General features: G+C 50.9%; 1 pseudogene; it reads left to right on the forward strand.

The window, feature by feature from the left end:
• Positions 1 to 791: 791 nt before the first annotated feature.
• Positions 792 to 6801, forward strand: LOC123189340 (D-galacturonate reductase-like; annotated as a pseudogene).
• The last annotated feature ends 2523 nt before the right edge of the window (positions 6802 to 9324 follow it).

The following is a 9324-nucleotide window of genomic DNA, read 5'->3' on the forward strand; positions in this document are numbered from 1 at the left end:
GCGATGATGCCTCCACGAGTCCCCACAGTACAGAAGCCACGCCGACGCCGCCCAGCACAGAAGCCACGCCGACGCCGCCCAACACAGAAGAAGCTCCGACCCCGCCAAGCCCGCGCACGCCGACTCCGCCGACGCCGGAGGCCGACCTCGTCGTCTAATGCGCTGCACGCGTGCCCTTTCTTTTTGAACGCCGAACTTTTCATTCGATCGCCGAACTGTGGCCGCATGATCGCCGAATTTGTGGCGTCTATTTTGTGAGAGGGAATGACTACGTTTGAATTTGCAGCGGGTTGGGGGGCGCCTGGGGGCGTGGCTGGAAGCTAGTTCGCCCCAGGGGCCGATCTAGCACCGGTTCGCCCCCAGGCCGCTTTTTGTCGGCGCCCTGGGGGCTGAATGGCCGGAGATGCTCTTAGAGTATAAACTACAGTGTCATATGGATATACATGTCCCATGAGAAAATGTAATACGAGGCATCTACATTGATTTTTTTCTTCCCAACACACGTATGCCATGCATCTCTACTCTTCGCTCCAATTTTTGCAGCTTTATGCACCAGAACACACTTTTCGTTGCACCTTCCGAACATATTTCTCTTCACATTCGATCCTACATACTTAGGCAGTGTTCGGAAACGCTCCGCTCCTCAACTCAGCTCCCGGAGCGGGCGGAGCTGTAGTTGGAAACCATGGAGCTGCACTTTCCTCGTTCCCGAGATTCTTGGAGTGGGTGGGTTCCCGAACAGGGCCTTAGGGGCATCACCCTAGCTTTATGCAGCCCCAAATTCTTTGCAAAAAAGAAAAAAGAAAAAACAGAGAGAAAAAAACAGCCCCCGCTTCCAGGGCAGCTATCCAACCCTTGAGCCCTTTCTCTAGAAGTTCCAAATTCGTGGGCTCGGATTCAACCATCGTCCCTGCCCGAATCCTGCCCAGACCCCGTGGAGTCACTCGTAGTGTCATGGCGTCGCCTAGCGGCAGCAGCCGCTCCTCCAAAATCCCGGAGTTCCCGGCGGGTTCCGGCGGCCGGCCGGTGCCGGCCCTGGGGATCGGCACGGCGTCGTTCCCGTTCGTGGCAGAGGACGTCAAGAACGCCGTGCTCGCCGCATTGGAGCTCGGCTACCGCCACCTCGACACGGCCTCGGTTTACCCCTCCGAGCACCTCGTCGGCGAGGCAGTGGCGGAGGCGGCGCGGCGCGGGGTCATAGCGTCCCGCGAGGAGGTGTTCGTGACGACCAAGGTGTGGTGCACGCAGTGCCACCCGGATCTCGTGCTCCCTTCCCTCAAGGAAAGCTTGCAGTTAAGCCGTCTTGGGTTCATTCCTTGAACTTTACTTTTCAGTTTTATTAATTCTTATTGCTCGCCTGAATTTTTTTTGTAGAGCCCAGTTACTTACGGCCACACATCATTCAGTTTCAGTATAGACATTGTGCAATTTAGTACTCCCTCCGTCCCAAAATGTAAGACGGTTTTTGACACTATCATAGTATCAAAAAAAACATCTTACATTTTGGGATGGAGGGAGTAAAACTTAACTGCAATTTCTAGTTTGTAAGTTATGTCCAGACTCCAGAGTTGGGTCAAAATGAGGATAATTGGCTATTGGTCCAGCTGCTTTGAGGGGTAATTGAGATTCAATAGCAATTTCTAGCAACCTAGAATGAACTCTCAGACGGCATGTCTGTCCAGTATTATCATTAAGCTTACCATACAACTCTTTTCATTTCAAAATTGAAATTTCAAAAAGCAAACTAACTTTATATTTTAAAACTAGTAGCAGTTGACAACGTGAAATGAAATCAGCTCTGAATTAGATGTATGCTATCGGAGATCACATGTCCTATGCGGGATTTATAACCATTTCAAATGTTAATTATTATTTTTCCTTGAAACTATGCAAGTATGCAGAATCTAGTTATATATTCAGATTGCAACTTCATACCTTACTCTATGACTTTATATAAAAATGGACAATCATGTATGAGATTTGATCCTTCATCACATTTTCTTCTCACCGTGTGATTTTAATTGAGTGTATGTAAATGTACCAACAAAAGAGTACCAATGACAATTTTAAAAATAAACTTGGGTAACTGACAGACAACACATGAATTATAGTATTTAGTCATATAGTTTGTTCGCAATCAAAACTTATGTAGTATAGTCTTTACTTGACATTCGCTTCAAGAATCGAAGACTATTACTGTACTGGTACAGAAGCTTGTTTCCCTTATAGCTGTATTCTGCCACTTCTGTGCTAAGCTTGTCTTGCCATGCCTAGAAACCTTCAAATGGAATATGTTGATTTGTACTTGGTCCACTGGCCTATGAGCGTAAAGCCCAGCAAACCACACTTCCCAATGAAAAGGGAAGACATCGTATAGATGGACTTGAAAGGCGTATGGCAGGCAATGGAGGAATGTCATCGCCTTGGCCTTGCTAAAATGATTGGTGTTAGCAATTTCACAACGAAGAAATTGCAGGAGCTACTTGCAATTGCAGAAATCCCCCCAGCAGTGAATCAGGTTTGTGTTGATCAATCGTACAAGTAATGGTGATGCAACCTTCTCTTGTCTATTCTATGATTTCACGAACCAAAGAAGAAGTAGAAGCTGATTTAGTTTAAAATCCTTCTGTAAAAACTTGCCCCGGTCTACCCTAAATTGTTGTCATTGTTCTTTGATGCATGGGATAACCTTTCAGGTTGAGTTGAATCCAGCTTGGCAGCAGAAAAAACTGATTGAATTCTGCAAAGAGAAAGGAATTCATGTGACTGCTTATTCTCCCCTGGGAGGCCAAAGCAGGACATCCAAAATCAATGCCGTGCTACAGTCTGAAATTCTGAAAGAGATTGCCGAAGCTAGAGGAAAATCCATAGCTCAGGTATTAATCATCGCTTCAATCTTAGGAACTGTTTGGTATGTACCAGAATCTGCCTTGTCACCAATTCGTGCAAGGTTCTAGCATCATCCATGATTGGAAATGAGGTTTGTTTAGATTATGAACTAATAAGTGCAGAATGTGAACAAATATTTGTCAAATTTTGTGAACAACCTAAATGCAAGCAATGCTGAGTCAATCGCACCTGAATGTTACAGCGTATGGGTCCCCTCTATGGCATTACAGTAAGCAAAAATTGCACCTCGATATTAGCAGTGCAATTGACTCCCATTTTCCTGCAGATCTCACTGAGATGGATCTTCGAGCAAGGAGCGAGCATGGTAGCCAAGAGTATGAAAAAGGAGAGGCTTCAGGAGAACCTCGAAATCTTTGACTGGGAACTGACCGACGAAGACCGGTTCAAGATTACCCAGATACCGCAGTACAAGAAGGTCACGGTGTTGGCGATCCTCTGCCCTGAAGGTGTCCCTGGCGTCGATCTTTCAGAGGTTGATGTTGTTGAAACGTAGATGTCAAATTATGAAGATGCATGCGCCATTTAAACCTGTAATTTGGTGAAGATGCATGCGCCATTTATGCACTCCAAATTACAAAGATTTGGTGAGATGCTTCTGGAGCTACTACCTGTAACCTACCTGGATGAGGTCCTGCTTGGCGTCATCAATTGTGATGATCCTGACGGGTTCCCTACAGTGCTTGTGGGTAGCCGTCAGTCGTCACTCACTGTGTCACAAATGGACTTGGCCACATGCCACAACATCTTCGGTTGGCTGATCTTTCCTTGTCTCGCGCCAGCATCATCTTCTCTTCTCTCCAGGAAGAAAGAAAGACTTTTCGCGAATAAGGAAGAAAGAAAGACTAGCACTAGTTGCTCCTAGAAAATCGACGAAATTTAAGCTTGGATGGATAGTAGAAGGCTCCTGCTTGTCCCACAGGCAAGCCAAATTTCTTGTGGCGAGCGCGACAAGTCAAGAACTGAGGTGGGTCCTGGTTAGGAGATGGATGTATCATGTATGACAGACATGTGGGTCTCATAGCTTTTTTTTGTATATGTGTGAGGAAGAACTGGGCCTGAGAATTACTAAGAAAGTATGGCGGAGAACGAAGCGTATGGTAAGAGAAATTGTCTAGCACTACTCTAGCTCAGCTTTGTCCATGATCTTCTAAAAAAAGATGACGATAACTGCCACATGCGTGGGTGTTAAGGGATTTGTTCACATGTTTTGTGTGATGTCTAAGAGGACTAACCCACACGTAGGCGTATGAGCAAAACAATCAATGTCCACACGCTTTTTTTTTCCTTGCGGTTCCTCTCACACGTCTACGTGTGGGCAAAATGCATAACGCGCACATGACCTCTCTTAGCCACCTATCTCACGGTCCCGCACGCCCCGTGTGACAGTCACCACGCGTCCCCGTAGTTGCCATGGTCCGGATCCTCTTCAATGTCCGTTTAACTGCAGTTGCCATGTCGCTGAACTACAGTTGCCATGGTTGCTCAACTGCAGTTGCCATCTCAGATCAAGTGTCAGATGCCATTTTGGACAACTGCAGCTGTTGCTATGTATGGTCTGATTTACTATAGTTGTCATGATTTGAAAACTTTAGAGGTTGCCATCTAATAACACTAAGCAGTTGCCATGCATGGTCTAATTTACTACAGTTGCCATGATTTGAAAACCTTAAGAGTTGCCATCTACTAACACTAGGCACTTGTCGTGTAGCGCTACAAAGAGACATAGCAAAACAACATGTTCGGGTAAAAAAGAGAGTTGCCATCTGCTTACAAGCACACTAGGGTAGTTGCCGTGTACCCTGCAAAACACATGGCAACTGACATGTTCGGGTAAAAAAAAGAGTTGCCATCTGCTTACAAGCACACTAGGGCAGTTGCCATGCACACTGCAAAACGTATGGCAACTGACAGCTTGGATGTGGGAGAGAAGACCGGCGTGTGGGCGAGATAGCAAATGCCCACACACCAGCCCTTATGCGTGAGTGAAAACTGGCGTGTGGGCGAACTGCTAAACGCCCACACATCGGCCCCTCCATGTGATGAAACGGACGTGTGGGCGATCGGATGAACGCCCACACACCAATCTAGTCCTACGTGACACCACAAACATGCCAAAATTCATGCACCCAAGAACGGACGCGGATCCACGCGTGTGGACGAGATGCAAACTCACACACGTTAAAAAAAAAGTTTGCCCATGACCTTCTCAAAAAACAATTGTCCAGGTGTTGTGGTGGCTTAGGAGTAGTTCACAACTATCTCCGCCGCCCAAGGATCCTGTTTCATTCCAGAAACAATTCATGCCCGCCGGAAGAACCAAAATCCACCTCTCTGCCTTTGAAAAACGGACGAACAGCTCCTTTCAAAAAAAAAAAAAACGGACGAACAGCTACGTAAGTCCTTATGTCACTCGGGCCAGTATAAAAGCCGGTGGCTCGTCCTGTACTTGAACCACAAGACAAGACAGGCTCAATCGCTCTGCAGAGACGACGCATGGCCTCGACGACAGCGGCGGTGCCGGAGGTGGCGCTGCGGTCCGGCGGCGCGAGGCCCATGCCGGCGATCGGCATGGGCACCGCCACGTTCCCGGTGGTGCCGGAGACCACCGTGAAGGCCGTGCTGGAGGCGGTGGAGGTGGGCTACCGCCACTTCGACACGGCCGCCATGTACGCGACGGAGCGGCCCCTGGGCGAGGCCCTCGCGGAGGCGGTGCGCCGCGGGCTCCTGGCGTCCCGGGAGGAGGTGTTCGTCACGTCCAAGCTCTGGTGCACGCAGTGCCACCCGCACCTCGTGCTCCCGTCCCTCCGGGAGAGCCTCCAGTAAGCTCGGTCGATCTAGACTTACTTTTGCCCGTTGACTTCAGTAGATCTTGATCGATCGTCTCGGTGTTTGTGCTTCGTTTCTTCAGGAACCTGCAGATGGAGTACGTGGACCTGTATCTGATCCACTGGCCGATCAGCCTCAAGCCCGGGCCGACGGTGTTCCCGGTGAAGCGGGAGGACGCCGTCCCGTTCGACTTCGAGGGCGTGTGGCGGGCCATGGAGGAGTGCCACCGCCTCGGGCTCGCCAAGGCCATCGGCGTCAGCAACTTCACCACCAGCCACCTCGACAAGCTCCTCGCCGCTGCCACCGTCCATCCTGCAGTCAACCAGGTTGCTGAACATAATACCACGAGATTACTGAGTAGCACTGTCTGAATATTCACTGGAACTCAGCGCTAGCTGCGTGTGATGTGCAGGTGGAGCTGAACCCGGTCTGGCAGCAGAGGAAGCTGAGGGGGTACTGCGCCGAGAAGGGCATCCACGTGGCAGCCTACTCGCCGTTGGGAGGGCAGAACTGGAACGGCGACGGAAACGCCGTGCTGGACTCCGAGGTGCTCGCGGAGATCGCCAAGGCTAGAGGAAAGACCATCGCACAGGTAGGGTACACGCCCCGTTTCTCCTGGCAACTGCTAGGAACAATGGAGCATGCAGTTCGTATGGCACTAACCGATTCCTCTTTCTTCTCGTTCAGGTAGCGCTGAGGTGGATCTACGAGCAAGGGGTGACCCCGATCGTCAAGAGCTTCAGCAAGGAGAGGCTCAAGGAGAACCTCGGGATCTTCGACTGGTGGCTCGCCGACGACGACCTGCGCAAGATCGGCCAGATTCCGCAGAAGAAGATCGTCAGAGCTGAAACCGTGCTGTTCTCGGCGGAGGGCGAGTTCACGTCGGCTGACCTCGCAGACATGGAAATTGTTGAGGAATAAATAAAATAGGCACTGAGAATGCCTGCTTCGCTGTGTGACGTAAACTGCAGTAGCTTACATAGAGAGTGTGGATGAATAAAGAAGTGATCCGTGCTATATCCTGTTATTCCTCTTTTCGGCCCAATACTTTGATTCATGTTATCAGTGAAGATTGTGATCACAGTTGCCATCGTTCGGAAGCACGTAGTGTAATACGTTGTGCTAGAATCTGGAAGCCTGGAACCGAAGTTCCATACGGCGCGTGGTTTTACTATAGATAGTCAATAAACATGACTGTCGATCGTTGTTTCATTGCCCATCGACACCCGTCGAACGTTGCTTTCCGGCTGCTCCAATTCGGGGTGGATGGACAGCTTTCGCTGCAGCACGCAACAGCAAAACCAGTTAATGTATGTTACCGCCTCTCAATGATTGCACTCGAAATTTAAATTGCCTATAATATGACGCACACTTCCTTGGAATGTGTTCCTTAAATTTGGGATGAACCCCGGCTAGCGGTTTCCGAATAAATTCATTATACTAGTAGGTGGTGGTAGAATGAAAGCCACGCACTTGAATCCTATGCCACAAGAGGCTGGCAAACCATCTCTACTCGGCAAACCAACCTGTGATTGGATGGTTAGAGGGACAGTGGTATCCCCAGCAATCAGGGTTCAAGTCCTGGTGCTCGTATTAGGTGTCTATGGTGACTTTGTAAATTTTAAGATGACATGCCGGCTTAGTCTCTCGGATGTGCTCATAGGGATAGGGTATGCGTGTGTGCATTCACGCCTATGGTGATTTCATAAATTTCAAGATGACATGCCGGCTTAGTCTCTCGGATGTGCTCATAGGGGTAGGGTGTGCGTGTGTGCATTCATAGGGGTGAGTGTATGTGCGTATGTATGAGCGCTTGCGTTGTTAAGGGTGACATGTCATCACATTGTTGTTGCTAATCCTCGCTTGATCCAAATCTTAATTCAAATTAAAATCCAAAATTCAAGTTTCTCAGACATGCAAAATAAAATGTTCAAAGTATGGCAAATATTTCATAACTAATTATGGTGGTGACCCAACACTTTTTTAAAGTGTTTAAATCCCCTTTTGTGAATATAACAGTGGCTTAAACAATCATTTAAATGCCTTTCCATTTATGAAAAATTTCAAACAAACTCGAAAGCCTCCCAAACTTTTTGTGGCAGTGCTAGTAAATGCAAGGTATTTATCTGGCCAAGTCCCATTTAAAAAAAAATACATTTCCTAGCTAAAAGAAATGCAAAAAAGAAAAGAATAAATGTAAAACTAAAAAGTAAAGGTAGACAAAACAAAATAAAGAAAGGAGGTCTAACCCCCACTGCTGTCCCTCCAGCCAAACCAGCCCATCCGGCTACCCTCCCAATCCCCTGTTCACGCAGTCCCCCGTGGCCACGGCCGATGCCTGACACGGCACTGGCCGACGTCGTGGCGACCATCCACCGGTGCCGCCCTGCCAATATTACCCGGCGACCCCTCTCCCGTCGCCGAACCCTAACCCGCTTTCCCTTCATCGCGCCCCCGTTCCCCTTTGTTCGCTCGTCGACGTCTCAGCGCCCCGATCCCGTCCGTCACCGCCGCCGTCACGTCGCCGCGGCCGCGGCCAACGGCCTCCCCGGGGCTCGACGGGTTGTTCTACGGCCTCCCCGGCGTCGTCCCCGTCCTCTATGCGCCGCGGCCGACCGGTGGAGCTGTCCTGCGTCGCCTACCCCATCGTCTTCTACTTCGGGCAGCCGAGATCGCCGCGGTCACCTCGTTGTCTCCGGTGCTCCCCCGAGCCCGCTAGTCTACCCTTCCGCCCCGCTGTAAGCCTCCGGTCCACCCCGACTCCTCCTTGCTTCCCCTAGTGTGTCGTAGCTAGCTTCCCGCATGCCCGAGCTCAGGTTTGTTAGACTATGTATAGCTTCTGTACATATGTACGTATTGTAACACATCCATTATATATAATGAGACAAGCCACCCCTAGAGGGTTGTGCTAGTTCCCCCAAAACTTATTGTCTTACATGGTATCACACTAGGTTACGATCGCTTCCGCTTCCAAACCCTAATACCCGCACCGCCGCCGCAGCCGCCGCCGCCTTCACCGCCGCCATGTCGAGCGCCGCCACCACCGGTTCCACTGCTGCGGGGTTCCTCCCGGCCTCTCTTGCGGCTCTGCTCAACCTCCCGCTCGATGCCGTCGCCGTTCCGGCTCCGATCGGGACCAGGAGCATCGGCTCCGTCTACTCCACGCCGCCGGCGCCCTCGCTTGGGCGCAACCTCGTGGTCCACACCGCGGCGCCGCCGTCCGCTGCGGACTCCGCGGGCGTCGTCCCGCCGCTCCTGCCGCAAGCGGATCACACCGCCCCGCTGGCGGGGTTGGCGGCGTCCGCCCCGGCCGCGGGCCTTGCGGCGTCCGACCCGGCCGCGAGCTTTGCGGCGTCCGCCCTGGCTGCGGTCCCGCCTCCTCCCGCATCGGCTTCGGTGCCTCCGGCTGCCTCCATGGTGTTTGCACCCCAGGCAGCCCCCTCGATGGGATCGTCTTCGCCGCCGCCGTTTCACTTCGGTCATCTCATCACCATCAAGCTCTCCGCCGATAACTACATCTTCTGGCGTGCGCAGGTTCTCCCGCTCTTGGGGAGTCACTACCTGCTAGGCTACGTCGACGGATCGCTT

This window comes from Triticum aestivum, chromosome 2A (genome assembly GCF_018294505.1).
Source record: "Triticum aestivum cultivar Chinese Spring chromosome 2A, IWGSC CS RefSeq v2.1, whole genome shotgun sequence".
In the NCBI taxonomy this organism is placed as follows: domain Eukaryota; kingdom Viridiplantae; phylum Streptophyta; class Magnoliopsida; order Poales; family Poaceae; genus Triticum; species Triticum aestivum.